The 16,660-nt window shown below is 49.1% G+C and overlaps 1 long non-coding RNA gene across 3 annotated transcripts; it reads right to left on the bottom strand.

The window, feature by feature from the left end:
* Positions 1-5,316: 5,316 nt before the first annotated feature.
* On the bottom strand, positions 5,317-16,088 carry LOC139054447 (uncharacterized). Of its 3 annotated transcripts, XR_011511238.1 has the most exons (5): positions 16,006-16,075; positions 13,640-13,821; positions 12,824-13,168; positions 12,397-12,692; positions 5,317-5,432 (listed from the first exon to the last, which is right to left on the bottom strand). It is a non-coding gene; the product is annotated as an uncharacterized lncRNA (long non-coding RNA). The 3 variants fall into 3 exon arrangements; XR_011511237.1 differs by having other exon boundaries at positions 12,824-13,821; positions 16,006-16,088; XR_011511239.1 differs by lacking the exon at positions 13,640-13,821 and having other exon boundaries at positions 16,006-16,074.
* Between the last annotated feature and the right edge of the window lie 572 nt (positions 16,089-16,660).

Here is a 16,660-nt window from a genome sequence, read left to right as displayed (position 1 = left end):
GTTGCTGCAGTGAACTAATTAAAGTTTAGAGAAATAATGAAAAATACAACCCGAATGTCTGGGTGCTTTTGTTTTACTTCGCACTGTAGCAAGAGAGATGAATTTCCGTTTCGTCTCCTTTTCCCGACGTTTGCACGCGCGCAGAGAACGAAACTATACGTCATTGTCTACATGTGTTCCAGCATTGCGATCATGAATGCTCTTTTATCCTCTCGCGTTTGCCTCAGTGCTGGGGCACTGACTTATACCGCTAATCACGTGTTCTCGTGTAGAGCGCGCACTATCGTCCGCTACAGGAAACGAGACAGGCGCAACAGCTCGCGCGACACCGTCACCGGAAGTGTGCCGGTGACGGTGAAAAAAAGAAGACGGCAGGGTATACCCGTCGCGACCCCTCGGCTCCGGTATGGGAGAACGCAGTGAAGGAAATTTGCTTACACAGGCGAAACGGGGAATGTCGAGAGAGTGTTTATATAGGCGGCGACGCTCGCCTCCTGAAATCATGCGTTCGCGGCACTTCAATCATTCTCTATCTGCTGTTAATGAACCAATTTGAAAAAATGCTTGCGGTAGAACACTTCTTAGAGGGCACGTAACAACTTTCAGTGTATAACCAAAATTTGTTATGTAGCCTGTGAGGGGCCCTTTAAAACAAACTCGGTAAAAATCGGGTGTACTGTGGGATGTTGTTACAGCTGCGTCGAGCTTCACAGCCCTCTACACAAGCATTGCTGTGAAGCCTGTGGCAGAAATAGAGTTTTATTCAATCAAAGGACTGCATAGAGCGCGCTCTCGTGTTGTGCTACGTGAATTAAATCATTCGTTTCCTGCCTGCACAAACGTTTGCATTTCGAGTGGATTTCAAGCACACCGTATAATAACGTGCAGTTCCGTCGTGCTTCGCAGCACTATACACAAGCACTGCCGTAAAGCTAGTGGCAAAAGTACGATGTCATGAAACCAGATCAATGCATATACCTCGCTATTTTGGTGCGCTGCGTGAATGGAAACATTGCTTGCCTGCCCTGCACAAACGTTTGCATCTCGAGTTAATATCAAACAAATCATATAATATGTGCAGTTTCGTCGAGCGCTTCACCGCACTGCATGCAAGCATTGCCGTAAGGCCTGTAGTATAAATAGGGTTTCATGAAGTCAAATTAATGCGCAAACCTCGCACTTGTGGTGTACAAGGTAAACAAAGAATTCGTTGCCATGTCTCCGCAGTAGTTGGTCACGTTGATTTGTGTGAGCATATTGGTTCATGTGCCCCATCTACCTCTGTGATGAGAAAATAAGCAAGAATATCAGCTAGCTGCTATGTGTCGATGCATATGCTTTTTATTACAAGGTGTAGGAGCAGTACATCTTACTGCATGAGTAAACCACTCATGGAAACAGTACGTTCCTTGAACATTGTAGCTATTTAATAGCCTAGGAAGCGCGCTATATTGGAAGTTGCAATTTTTTTTCTGTTCGCAAAATTCAATAACTCGATGCTTTTTCTGAAAGCAAAAAATTATAAATTTCGCAATGATACGTATGCTGCGTCAGTAAGTTAAGTAGGCAGCACATAATTAGGCTAAACCAGAGGAATATCCGCAGGTATTTACACAAATGTACAAAGTATTTAAAAAAAATGCTTTCTCAAATGTTTTCATGCAGTGTGGAGTAAGGAGTTGCATGTGCGTCCAGCGCTGATTTCCAGCGCTTAATTTTTGTTGAACCTTGATGTAACAAAGACGTAACACTCAGCACTATTTTGTTACATCAATTTTTTTTTTACAATGGAACACTGCATTCTACTATACGTGCCGCTCATATGCGCCCCAAAATTTTGGCCCCTCTAAGGAAGTCACTGCTCTAAGTTTCGCCCGAAACTTAGATATCGCTACTACCAATTGACACTCGTGAAACCAGCAGCCACGTCGGCTTGCTGCCTTTACACCGGCCGGAAATTACTTTTAAAAAATGTGGCACGGGCGGGCCGTGTATATGCACTCTGCTGCGCGCGGACAGCCATATGCACGGGCACGGCCAGGCAAGAGACGTCGCGCGCTCTCTGACCCTAGCGCGCACTTGATCACGGGACGTGGACAGCGCGCATAAAGCTGCCATCCTTCTCGGCTCACAATCGCACCCTTTCATTCGCAATTAACCCCAGCATGTGGGATGCAACGGAGCACTATAATTTTTGTCACACTTGGACTTTTAACCAAACATCAGGGCGATGGCGAAAATTCGCTTAGGGTGTCCAAAAATTGCTATCGCAATAATACACTATGGAGAAAGGTATTATGTAAATTATATGTGGATGGGTCGAAACCCCCTAATTTCCCAAACACGCACCCATCCACTGGCACGCTGCACACATGGATCCCGCGCGGCACGCTGCATCATTAAGGCGTACGCATCGTTCTTCGCTAGCTCTATGATCATTTATGCAGTAGTCACTTGGCGAGAAGCTTAATTTCCAACCTATGCGCAAGTGTCGTAGCTGAATTTCGAAAGTACACGGACCATATATATGTTGGCAAAATAATCGGAACTCACTATTTAGACTCGCCAAAATTATAATTAGCTGCTCACTTGAACTCATAAGAATATACTACTCAGCCGAGCTCACTCGGGCTCAAACTCGCCAAAATACTGCTCAGCTGGGCTCACTCAGACTCATGGGATGATCTCAGGGAGTTGACTCATCAGTGAGTTTGCCAGCGTATGATGTGTGCTGAACCACAAACCTGGCTTTCTTGAATAAAAACAGTTGGTCGCTGCAGCATATGGATGCACATAAGTGTAATTCAGAGAGCGCGGCATTGTAAAGGCTGCCACAGTTACCATGCCATGCTGCAGCTCATTTCAATCATGTCAAATGCAATACCCCTGCCAGCTTTTAGTCAGTCGATCAAATGTGATTGCTATTTATCTCATCACAACACCTCATTTTCCTGCCTAAGGCTTTGGGTGAATTTTCCTTGGCATCCATTTTGTTACTCTAACAGGTTACCAGTTATCTGTTGCCTATACGAAATTTGAAGTTGTGCACATGTCATGTGGACTCCATGCCAAACTCGTAGTACTGCATGCGTTTTTGCAGTTAGGTCTAGAGTTACAGAATCGCATGTGGGAGTTACTTTAGTTAGCAGCTGTAGCTTTGGAACAAACACGTGCATGAGAGTGTGCTTAAGTGTTACCTGTCAAGACTGGGAGCACCAAGGCAACTTGTGCAGTAAAGGCATGGGCAGTACGAGCCCACAGATTTTACCAAGTGACTGAGGTGATGCGTCTAGACTTCACTATGAAGAGAGCCAAATAAAAGGTTGCCTATCCATCATACCTATTCTGGAGCCTTTTCTTGAGCTTTTCTAAAACATTAAGCTCAGTGTGTACACTTTATCACAGCATAATTATTACATGTGATATAAAACATTGTATTGTGCAGTTTCTCCAACTCTTCGTGAAGGCATCTATCCATACATTAAACAGGAATAGGCTCAATGTTGACATATCTCCACAGTAGGATCTCCAGGACCTCGTACTGTCACAATGCATCACAGACATTATTTAAGTGAACTCCAGAAGTGAAGCTCTTCGTTAACATTGGCTAAAATTGTATTTTTATATAGCAAAGTGATCATGCATAAATTTGTATGTCATGACAGAACACTTTGTTTCTCACGGACTTTAGTTTACAATTGTTTTCAAGATCAGGAAAATTGTGCAGTGTGCTAGTTGGTTCAACATATATACTTAACACTGTTGTGCGGAGTGACGAAGGGACAGGACTTGAGCGAGAAAACAATAGACACCTGAGCACAAACTATCAACTGGTGATTATCACAAGGCAATGATTCTGCTGAAAAGTAGGAACCAAAGGAAAAGACAAGTCGTGGAGGCATACAACCTCAAGGTGGACCCACAGGGCTCATGTGTCAGCCCGCCGTCTATTTCACTCAGCAATAAAGAGATTAGCATAATCACTGACAATAGAGGGTGTAGGTAGACCGGGAAGAGGACTCCTGTACATGCGTGTAGGCTTTATGTACGCTTCACTTGCAGAAAAATAAACCAGTTCATAGTTTGCGCTCAGGTGTCATGTGTTGTTTTCTCGCTCAAATCCTGACCCTTCATCGCTCTGCGCAACAGTGTTAAGTTTTCAGGTTGTTCACTATGTGATGTAGGAAGGGTAAAATTGATGGGAAATCCCAATATTCTCGGGCATATCGCGAAAAATATGGCCCAAGTCAAGTGTCATTTTAGGCTTCACTGTCCCCTTATATAGGGCAAATAGTAATAGTTTGAATTCTATGGACGCTGGTTGCTTTTTCTGACTTAACCTAGGCAGTGCTCAGCTCTCAGTTGAAAGGAACAGGTAAACAGGAGGACTTGCCACATAAGCAGAAGGTAGCACTCCAGACTTAAGCTTAATATACTGCGTGCTTCCACAGCCCTAGGGGGCTAGTCTGTAAGTGTTGACTAAGTGGACTGTCCATTCCAGTACATGCTGAATGAATAGAGCAGGAGAGCCCATGGTGATGATTGCCACTTGCTCTACCAGCTTAGAGCTCTACCTAATCAGTGTGTGCTGAAACAGTCCACTTAGTGGATCCTTACAGAATTTTTCCCTAGACTGATGTTTATGTTGGTAGGTTGCAAGTATTGCACTTTCTTTCCTTTGATGTGGGCAGTTCCCACATATGGATGCAATTTAACATATTGTATTCATATTGCCTTTGGTCTATACATATCTAATTCATGCTTATAACCAGGCCTACAAGCTCTTGTCCTGCATATTTATATAGCCTTCTCATTGGAGAATGGAGTCATTTTCCATTATACCCTCAAGCACTTGAAGTAGACACTGCAATAACCCCAAGGGAGGGGGGACAGTAACGCAAAAACCTTACTGGGCTTGTGGTGCTGCTGAAGGATGCATACATACCATTTATGCTAAAATTCTCAGCAGACATTCCAAAGTTTGTACGAGTTCGACTTTAGCTGGCTAAACTGAATGATTCATATTGAAGGCAATTCTTGCAACATTTGGTCAAACTGAATGAAACTGGACTGCACAATTAGCTGTGTTCACCTACCATTTATACGACTGCTGCCCCGAGGATTTTGCCTGTTACTTTGCCTTTCGTTTCTGTACTATCAAGTTCAAGTACACATGTATTTTATCACTGTACAAGTAGAATGGCTTCAAGGCTTTTCCTGGGCATTCAACAGTCCCTATTTATTCCTATAAACCTTCCTGCATGTGAAGGCAAAAGAAACTTATTAATTCATGCTGGAAGTATAAAAAGACAGGTATTTGCACAGAAAATGTTTATTTTGAGCACCGAGGTTCTTGCTGATGTAGATATGGTGCTGGTTCCCTCCTTGCCCGAAGCATGTGCTTGCTGTACACAGCACCAGATGATGGCTTCCTAGGTCAAAAGATCAAAGTGAAATAAGAGGCATTTTGTTTTAGCCCCGGAAAGAAAAAGCAGGATTGAGACATTAACATGTATAAAAAATACTTGCCTAAAGAAAAATTAATACACAAGCAAATTCACTAAAGAGGTTCACTTTCAAGAGCGAAAGTATGGTTACGATGAAAATTACAAGGAAGCTTCACTGCTCATTGAGGTTTCGGTTCAGTAGTTGTTGAGCCACGAGGGTTAGCATGCTACATCTTGCATATTATGTTTTGTAGAACAATATTGCACTTTGAACAATGTAGTTCCTGTTTAAATGAACTGACAAGGAACGCTGAAACTCCAGGCTAGTTTGGTCTGCACAAGATATGATACAGACACTGTACTGCATTCATTTAGTGTTTTTGTCACTGATCTCGTGCACAAAGGTCATTCACACCTATCCTACATGAAATGCAGTTACTTCTTTGAAGCTTCATCTAGTCCTTGAATTTGCTGCATGCTTATGTCTAAGGGAGTTCGTTTGGTTCCTGTTAATGTAGTACATCTAAGCAACTGTTATCAAATGCCCATAGTGTTCCCTTGCATGTACAAAACATTTTTGGCCCTTTCAATGCACAATACTCATTACATTTGACACTTGGGACTCGTGCAAGGCGCCATTTAGTATTATATGCTTGTCCACATCTGATAATACTTTCATAGCTGGGTCATTCCCATGCCAAATGCCTTGGTTATTACTGTGACCATCTCACACTTTTCCTTTAGAATCTTCTTGTCCACTTTTAAGGAAGCACCCCACGACACAATGTCTCCATCCTAGTGGTGCTATGGAGTTAACTTATGTGCTAGTTGTAGCAGATGACGTCAACTGAAAGTCACTGAAGATAAAACTCTCTGCGACAATTCCTTTTACACAAAAAATGCAAACAATACAGAATAGTCAAAATGTAGTTATCTGGCAAGACTGGCTGCATCCATCATCTTTGTTTGGCGCAATTCTGAGGTAGCTCCATGTTACAAGACGCTTGGCGATTATTGCCATGTGACTGTTTGGGACTCTATAAAACACAAGAATTGCCTTACTCCGGCCTTTCTCTTTGCGCAGCGGCCAACGTTATTATTCGTCCAATCGCACCGTGTCCTGTTCGTGTGTTCATAGACTAAATTCTTCACCACATTGTTTTTGCGGTATTTCGTGAGTGACCCATGAACTCATCTTGGGGTGGGACTTCGTATCTTTGGCGTTTGCTTCTATCTCTTGTCGTCAGCGCCTCACACAACTGGATGATGCCACTGGCAATTCTCTTCCTAACCACGAAGAATGCATTCGTCTCGTCACCTCTTCCGATTACGTTCTTTGGCCACCTAGAGAAAAGATTATAGGTGTCAACTCCTGCAACATTGTGGATGGCGGTGTATTCATTCTACCCTATGACCATACCCTATCTCGAGCAATTCTGATTACCCCTGACCTTATTCGCTTCTCTGAGGGGTCTGCATTGCTTACTGCAATAAACCAAATCGAACCCCAACTGTTGCCTCGTGGATCAACTGTCACTTGAGCTGTTGACACTCATGTCGTTGCAATTGTCACGAAGACAGCTCAGTGTGTTCTTGCGTCTGTTAGCGTGCGCTGAACAAAATCGTGCGCAAAGATGTTCACCCCGTGTCACGGATGGATGATGCACTAGATTCACTCCACGGTGCTGAGTATTTTTCTAGCCTTGACTTTAGACCAGGCTACTGGTAAATACCGATGTCCAAATCCGACAAAGCAAAAACGACATTTGCTACCCCTGATGGGCTCTACGAGTTCAGTGCGATGCCTTTTGGACTCTGCAATGTGCCTGCCACATTCGAACGCATGATCGATAAGTCTTGTGTGGCTTGAAATGGAAAACCTGTCTGTGCTATCTCGACGACATTGTGTTTTCAACCATGTTCTCACAACATTTGCAACATCTTGATGAAGTCCTTGCCTGTCTTGCAAATGCTGGTTTGCAGCTCAACACACGCACACGCACACACACACACACACACACACACACACACACACACACAAATGCAGTTTGGCCAGCAAGGCCATCAAAGTTCTGGGGCACATAGTCTGCAAAGAAGGTATTCGTCCGGACCCCGAGAAGCTTACTGCCATCCTCGAATTTTGTGTCCACTGCGTCAAAAAGACATGCACAGTTTTCTTGGACTTGCTTCTTCCGGCACTTCATATGCAACTTCGCTACACTTACGTCCCCGCTCCATCAACTCCTCCCCAGTAATGCACCCTTTGTTTCGTCCGACGAATGTGAACATGCTTTCCTGCTTTTGCAACAAGCCCTGACGTCAGACCCAGTACTGCGCCACTTTGATCCAACCGCGCCCACCATCTTTCACACAGACGCTAGCAGTCAGTCTCGGTGCCATTCTACTACAATGCGACAATACATTCCGCGAACGAGTAATTGCTTAGGCTAGTCGTGCACTAACCAGTGCAGAAAATTACTACACCATGACCAAGCAGGAGTGCTTTGCTGTTGGGCCATGCAAAAATTTCACAGTTGTTACCGACCATAACACACTGTGCTGGCTTTCACTGCTAAAGAATTTATCAGGTCACCTGGGTTGCTGTGTGCTTCACCTACAGGAGTACGATTTCAATGTCACCTACAGGGCTGCAAAGAAGCATCAAGACACCAATGCTCTCTCTTGCTACCCTCTGCCGAATCATGACGATTCACCATAACCTCTCCGCGATTGTGTACGTCCTGAGTCCTCTTCATCGGCTTTACCCATTGTAGCCCTCGAATGGCTAAGACACAACAGCCCATCTGTCCTTGTGTCCCACTAACGCATCGACCTATACTGCTGAACTATTCTCCAACGCATGGAAGATTCTTCGTCACCTCCAAACGCCTGACTTCGTCGACAACTTAATCAATTCAAGCTGCACAATGGGGTTTTACATCGCAACATTTATCACATCGATGGCAACAAATGGGTCCCGGTCATACCATGTTCTCTGCAATGTGAGGTGCTTGAAGCCTTTCACGATCATGCGACGACTGGTCCTCTAGGCTACCACAAGACTTACAACAGAATATGAAGTTGCTGCTCCTGGCCTGGCCCATCTTCAGCCGTTGCTAAGTATGTTGCACCCTGCGTTCATTGTCAAAGCAAACCCAACAGCTCCTTCTGGCTCTTTACAACCTCTGCCTTGTCCCGCTTCGCCTTTTGAAGTAGTTGGAATAGACTTGTACGGTCCTCTTCCCATGACCTCACATGGAAATCGTTGGATTGCAACGGCCATAGACCATCCAACACGCTATGCGGAGACAGCATCTCTACCATCCTGGACTGCTGCTGAAGTCGCCGATTTCTTTCTACACAACATTATCTTACACCGCAGCGCTCCGCGCGTTCTCCTCAGTGACCGCAGCAGTCTTCCTCTCTTCTATCCTTACCGAAGTTCTGTGCGCCTCTAACACAATTCGCAAGACGACTTCCAGTTACCATCCGCAGACCAACAGCTTGATGATTGCGATGTATAGTCACGTGCAATATGAATTGCAACACCGGTGCCCGTGGTCGAAGGGGTTCCAAGGCTGTACGGCTGTGCAGACACATGGTAAGTTCCAGACCGAAACACAGCTTCAATTAGTGGTGTCTATTAAACTGCTATTTCGAATGTCAGAGCTGCTGCGCAGCCGTGGAGCCCCTTCAACAACGAACAAGAGTGTTGCAAGTCATATTGCATGCGACTGTACATCTACCCTGGCCACATGAACGGGGATGCAATCCTGTCGTTCATGACATTCGCCTATAACATGGCTACGCAACGTACCACTGGATTTTAACATTGTTTCTTCATCTATGGCTGTTCACCAAGTTTCATTCTTGATGTATCATTCCTTTCGACTCCTGTACCCCCATCAGTTCCTTTCTTGGAACAGTTTGTGTCTCGCCTCGCAGAGTGCAGACGCCTCGCCCCGCTTAACACCGACGTCTCCCAGGACGCTCGCAAGTTTCGTTACGACTCGACCCACTGTGCTGTAACTTTTTCTCCTGGTGACAAAGTTCTTTGGACTCCTGTGTGCGTTCCTGGCTTATGCAAAAAATTTTGCAACACTTCTTGCTTATGCAACACTTCTTGCTTATGCAACACTTCTTGAATGCCCACACCACCGTATCATCGGGCAGCGAGCACAACCTGCGACACCCATGTGGCCACAGTGACGAGAGGCGGCCTGCGCAGCTGGCCGGTTGGGGTCATCAGGTTGTCGCCGGCCATCCACTGATTATATTGTTCACGGACACGGTCTTTAACAGGCTTGTTGAGCACGACGTCCAGTGGCTGAAGTGTTGACGTCATGCCTCCCGGAATGACGCGAGTTCCGTCCTCCCGTCGCGGAGTGCCAGCTTCAATCCTGCGGTCAAGTGCCCGCGAAAGGCATCGAAGACGAGCATGCTCGGACACCGCAAGAGTGCCCCTGGTTGCCGATTCCAGACGGTCTTAATCCAATTGAGCATGAGGGCCTCGTCCATATAGCCCTTTTCATTCACGCGAACGACATCCCGTGGGAATGCCTCTTTCGGCAGCGTCTTCCTCTTGAATATTACGTATGGGGGCAGCTTTCTGCCATCTGCAGTACACGCGAACATCACCGTGAATGCTCGTTCCCTGTAGAAAGAAGCTCGACTTCTTTTGTGCCGCGTTCGCACACTGTGGTGAGCGACGGCATGTCGAACCACACCGGCATTTCATCCGCGTTGCCGATCTGTACCAACATGTAGCCATGCTGCTGCCGGAGACGGATAACATAGCGCTGGAATTCGACCAACTTGTCCTCGTATGCCTCTGGCTGCTTCTGCCAGATTGATTTGCGCTGTCGAAGTGCGAATCCCTTGCGTTGCATGAAGTGACGAACCCAATAAATGGAGCCCTTGAATTGTTCCTTGGGCAGTCCGGATTCTCGGGCGATCTCAATAGCTTTGATGCAGATGAGTTCTGCTGTGACTGGCAAAGATCTGGCACGATGCTCGCGGACAAAATCCGCCACCCTGTCTTTGAGCTCCGGGTGCACTGCGCCATAGAATAAAGAACTTCGTCAGAATAAAGAACCGCACAGCGCCCGCGAGTTGGGCCGCGTCGGTCACCAAGGGGGCGATAACAATGTGGATGCCGAAAGGTCTGCGCTCCTACATGCTGCCAGACGAGTATTCATGCTGTGCCAAGGGCCGGTATGTAAGTCAAGGGGTGAACTTTTAGTAATATTTTTGGGAAAAAACCTCAACCTATATTCCGCACTATACGGTACTCGCACTGCTGGAGACATATGCCGTGGCCGAGAACCTACGGCTTCCCGACTACTCGGGTGCCACCACCTGTGCCACACGCAGTTGCACTGCGGCACCCTGCCTAGATGGAGTCCATAAGCCAGGAAAGCCACGCACGGCAATCTATGTCCGCAGCACCCTGGCGCGTGCTGTTCTACCTGTTGCTGACATCGCCGGTGGCCCCTTGGAGTCATGCGCCGTTGTGGTACGCCTTGGCAGCCAGGACACGGCTGTGGCGAGCATCTGCATCTGTCCAGGAAAGCCGTGGGATCCCTCCAGCCTCATCCAGCTGGCTGTTCGCCTTGGTGGGCATGCAGTCCTGTGCAGTGACTTCAACACACACCACACGGATTGGGGAAGCCGCAGCTGCACCCGCTGAGGCAAAGGCCTCACAGATGCCATCAGCTGAGCTGGCCTGCTGACCTTGGAACACCAGGGAGCCCACCTACGTCTACCGCAGAGCTCGCACGGCCATTGACCTCTCCCTCAACACTGAGCAGTGCTCCTACTCCTGGGCCACAACTTCGGACAAATGGGGGTCTGACCACTTCCCTATTGTGATCAGCCCCAGGTCTGGGAGAAGGCCTAGGTCAAGAACTTACGTCACAGACTGGTCCCTGTTCCGGAAGCACTGCAGCAAGTTGGACGATGGCCGTGACTTCCTGAGCGCCATCGTGGATTGTGCTCAGGCTGCCACCGTTCAGTGCTCTACCCAACCAGATACCCCCGCTCCGGACCTCCACCTGCTCAACATTCGTGCCTCCAGGCGCCGTATGGAGCGTGGAGCAATCCGGACGGGCAAGGCAGAGCATTGGACCGAGTACAGACGTGCAGATGCCCGCTGCAGACGCCAAGCCCGGCGCAGGAGGAGCCTCTGCTCTGCCATCGAGGGCAGGTCCAGGGGACCCCTGGCTTGGAGACTGCTCAAATCCCTCACCAGCAGGAGAGGAAGCCTACAACCTGTCCTCGCCGTGGCCATCACGCTGAGCATCAGCGAAGAGGCCCTTGCGGAGCTCCTCGCCAACCAGTTTGCGCTGGCTGTACCACGCACTGCAGCCATCCTGAAGGTAGGGCAGCCTTCCGTCAGCCTGCCTAGCTGCCTGCACAACCACCACACAGGGTCTTCGCTTCTGTAAATGGCCTGTCATCCAGTCTTGGGAGCCTGGCCTCACAGTTCATTGGCCCAGAAAGCAGTCAGAGCGCTTTTTCGCTGCCTGAGGGCAACAGACTTGAGTGCCCGACTATAGACATCCTACACTTAAGTTCTCTCTTCCTCTTTCACTCCCCATTCCCCTCCCCACGTGTAGGGTAGCAAACTGGACTCAGCCTGGTTAACCTCCCTGCCTTTCCGTCTTCCCTTCTCTCTCACCACCCAGGGTGGCCATCGAGCCAGGTTATGGCTATCTACCAGGACCCGCTGACGCTGCACGAGCTCCAAGCATCGCAGTGCACCAGGAGCCCAGTGCACCAGGAACCCAAATGCTTCGCAACCTGGCCGCCAGCGAGCAGCTGCACCTGCTTGACTGCTTAAACATCTGGCAGTCAGGGCAGGTGCCGGAGTCATGGCGCACAGCCTACGTGGCCCTCATCCTGAAGGCCGGCTGAAAAACGTGAGCTCCTATCGGCCAGTCTCACTCACCTCTGCTGCTTGCAAGCTGATGGAGGCCATTGCTTTCTGGCCGATGAGCAGATAGGCTTCCGGCGGAGCTGATGCAGTGCGGACTCCATCGTGGACGTGGTCTCCACGCTGGAAGAGGCCAAGGCCTGCGGTGACGCCGTGCTCCTGGTGCTTATCGGCATGAAGGGGGCCTTTGACGGCCTGCCCTATCCAGTTGTTCAGCAGGCCCTGGACCTATTTGGTAGAGGGCGTCCCACAAGGATCAGTGGTGAGCCCTTTCCTGTTCAACCTGGCCCGACTGCCTGCTGTCCTGCAGACTGACCCCAACAACCACGTGAATACCTCCATCAACGCGGACCACATCGCCCTATGTGTGCGAAATCCACCACACAGCCACAGCAGTGCGCGCTCGGCTCTGCAAAGAGCCCTCGACACCGCCGCTGCTTACCTGAGCTGCATTGGCCTTGCCATCTCGGCAAGGAAGACGGAGGCCATGCTGCTCCACCCAAGAGCAACCGCCCGCTGCACAGCTGCAACTGGAAGGCGACCTTGAAGCCCGGCAGTGACGTACCCGGGGCTACACGTTCATCACCGGCTGACCTGGCTGCCTGCTGTCAAGACCCTGCATGTCCAGGTCCTCCGGGTCCACAAGGCAGTCTCCCAGCTTGTTGCCCAAGGACAGAGCTGCACCACTAGGTGGGCTCTGCGGCTGTACCATGCAGTAGCCACCTCACGCCTGCGGTACGTCCTCCCACTCGTGGCACTACCACGTGCCCGTCTCAAGAAGCTGGAGCTGCAGCATGGGGCCGAGATTAGGTTCTGCCTGGGCGCTCCCTGCAGCTCTGAAATCGCTGCAACCTTGGCCGAGGCAGGAGCATGGTCCCCATCACTCCTGTCACAGCCCACATTCTACAATCAGCCACAGCTGTGCACATCGCTGAATGACACTGCGTTCAGGAATATCGGTCGCATACCAACCGCACACACAACCCCCATCACACCTGCACTGAGCATTGCGCTGCGGAGAAAGCTTATCAGTGAATGGCTACTGACAGCGCAGCGAAATTTTGGTTCTAAAGCAATTTTTCCCGACCGTGCAATGAGGCCGCAATGCGAGACCGCAACGAAGCCGCAATTTGGTCACTTTATTCACTACCGCCCTTAGCCGGCAGATCTGAACCATGCATCAGGAATGTGCATTTCCATTGGGGAACAATAGAAACTCTTATTTAGGCTAAACAAGCGCGCGTACGTACGTACTTACATGCCGCACTCGGGACATCTGCCATTCAAATATTCTGCCATGTAGCAGCACCGTAACCAAGTAATGTTACTGTTACGTGCTTCTGACAAAGACTCTAAATAACTCTGAAGGAGCGCAGTTCCGTGTAATATACGTTCTCTGCATTAGGACACTGTAGCACTGGCTGGCCGGTGTGGCGGTCCCTGCAATGCATCACAAAAGCTCGTGAGGAACCTGGCTATAAAGTATCATCACAGAACACCTATAGACCAGAACACGCTAGTCTCGCACCCAGACTAACCAAACGCATACTCTCGCACCCGGTTTGCCCGGTCGACCGGCGCACTGGGCTGCCAAAGTGTGTTCGCCGGCGACCAGTAGACATGGCAAGCGCCAGCTCTAGGGCTCCAAAGTGCGGAAATGTGCCCGTTCACACGGATCCAAAGTACAAGAAGTCATCTGGGCATCATTGCGTCGTGTTTGGATGCCAAAACAACCAGCGGAAAAGGAGCAGGTTGCTTAGCGCTGTTTGCGAAGAGCACAACACACGTAGGGAATCGTGCCGGTGCGGTGTTTTCAGCCTGCACCGATTTCCATCCGCAACGAAGAATGCCAAGCTACGCCACCGGTGGATAGCTGCAGTGAATAGGAAGAACTACCAACCCAGTGAAAATGCACGAGTGAGTATTCGATCTGTGTATATTTTGGTGCCACGTTCAACTTTGCGCCCTACAAGCGTAATATGTGTACCCCGCAGGTTTGCTCCGAGCACTTTCTGGGCAACAAGCCCACAGAGCAGAATCCCGCGCCGGTGCTTCGCCTTGGCGATAACAAAAAGGCCAGCCTTTTCGTGTTTTCATTCAGGCAGAGCTCCCGACGGTTAAACGGAACAGTTGAGTTTGCGGTTAGCGATACTTGCAGCTGGTGCACGGAATGAACATTAAGCGTGAACAAGTTGTAGGCCGTGCTGGTGAGCGTTATTACTAATGAAAGTAAACCGAAGTCTGCTCGTCACGTAGCATGCGTCCACAAAAACGTAAACGACGACTACTCGTCGCCGAAGGTGTTCTTGCAGCGCACCTACCTTTAGGAGCTGGTGTTGCAGGTGTCATTCGTAACGAATTCATTTGAGCCTCCTGAGCTCTAAACTGCGTGCGGGCTGTTATGCGGGGCAAAGCGCAAAATATTTCCGTTCATATGGCGAGGAAAATAAGGTGCTTAATTATTCTTGTATTTTGTAACAAAATTTTGATCGTTCTCACTATTTTTTTACTGTTTTTTTTTCTAAGGGAGCGCCAACAATCCGATGGCCTCGCACAATCGAAACAGGTCTGGTACCAGGTAGCTGCAGTTGGTGGGGCTAATTTCTTGGAATGCAGGTGCGGTTGTTGTCTTGTACCAAAGGGGTCCTGATGATGCAGCTTTAAGTAGGGATGGTAATTTTACGTGCCCTGTCATGGTTTGTGCAACTGTACAACGCCTGCATCTGTCATGCTCGCCCTGTTATATGGGCTTTGACTGCACATGTAGTTGAACATTATAACTACTGTAGTACCTCATTTTCCAATGAGTGCAGGTTTAGCATCATATGCTGCTTGTTCGAGTGCTGTAGGCTTTTGTTCTGAATGTTGTACTCTTAAGTGGTTGCACGATACAATTGGCCTGGTGTATTTTCTATTTCATTTTGAGAGGACTTTATATCTTCGCAACAGTGATGGCATGGGAAAGAACTACAGCCCTTCTTACTATAACATCTATTTTGTTTTCAATGTGCAGGTGGTGAAGGGCAGGCGTCTGCTAACCAGGCAGTCAGACGACCTCGCCAGTTGGTTGCCAAACGCGGCCAACCCAGTAGAGACCATGACAAACAAGACCAAACTGAAAGTGCAGATGACAGTGTTCTGCGTGCTTTAATAATATATGGCACCAACACAGTGCTGTAAATTCCTTCACAGGTTACGTGCCAAAAAGCTCACACGTGTTCTAGCATATAGCGCGCGGTTTGTACAAACGTAATAGCGTACCTTCCCGATGCATTCGCTTCTGCAGTCCGCACAGCACTCAGTGTGGCCATTGCGGACTTGCATGAGGTCTTGAAGTTTGATTGAATCCAGACAGCGAAAATGACAGGTTAGAAAAAACGCGAAACACGCCTTCCGCCCAGCTAAAAAGCCCAAGTTTCGCTTTCGCGCCGGGTCGCATCACCCGGCGTGGCAGCCCAGGCCTGCTACTTCGCGGCGCTTGGGATAGATGGCGCGACCGGCGCTCATCAATATGGCGGCGCCCTTTGAATTCACGGTGTTCTGGTGTATATATGGCATCATGCAGTCGAAAGATTAGCTACGCGTAGTAGATGCACATCAAACGCAAAGACGAAGTATACTTACGAGAAGCAAAAGCCCGAAAAATAAGCGATCCACCGCTTCGTGCACTCCGAGCCTGCCATATGCCATATTACGCCGCCAAAAAGGCGGGATAGGACCAATAGGTCGTGGCAATGCCTCCTTTACTAGATGCCAGCCGCGTTGCTCGCTTTCCCATTGCGGAGGCGGTTCCCTTAGTTCGTGGCCTCCGCGATTCGCAGCAACGGCGCGCCGCCGGAGCCGATCGCGGAGCCGATCGCGAAGGCCACGCTTAGTTGAAGTTAGTTCAGCATAAATTTCGTGAGGCGGCGCTCGTTGCCTTTTCAACTTCCGGCGGATGCGGGCCTCCGAGATGGCAACAGACGCCATGGTAATCTCCGAGGCCGCAGCACGTGACGCAGACGTCCGCCACAAGCGGCGCTCGTTGCCTTTTCGCGGAGGAGAGTAAAGGGAGAGGGCCAGGAACCGAGTTTACGGACAACGCGGCTGGCATCTAGTAAAGGAGGCATTGGTCGTGAATAGGACATCACGGACGTGAAAAAACAAAGACCGGATGTGGCGTCCAGGACGTGACGTTTGGGTGAACCTAACGCTTGCGCTGCGTTCACCGGGTGAACGCAGACACTTTCAGAGGCAGGACACCTTGAGGACGCGCTTGGCAAGTACCGTTCCGTCTGTC

This window comes from Dermacentor albipictus, chromosome 1, assembly GCF_038994185.2.
Source record: "Dermacentor albipictus isolate Rhodes 1998 colony chromosome 1, USDA_Dalb.pri_finalv2, whole genome shotgun sequence".
Taxonomy (NCBI): Eukaryota; Metazoa; Arthropoda; class Arachnida; order Ixodida; family Ixodidae; genus Dermacentor; species Dermacentor albipictus.
This window is presented reverse-complemented; position numbering and strand designations above follow the sequence as displayed.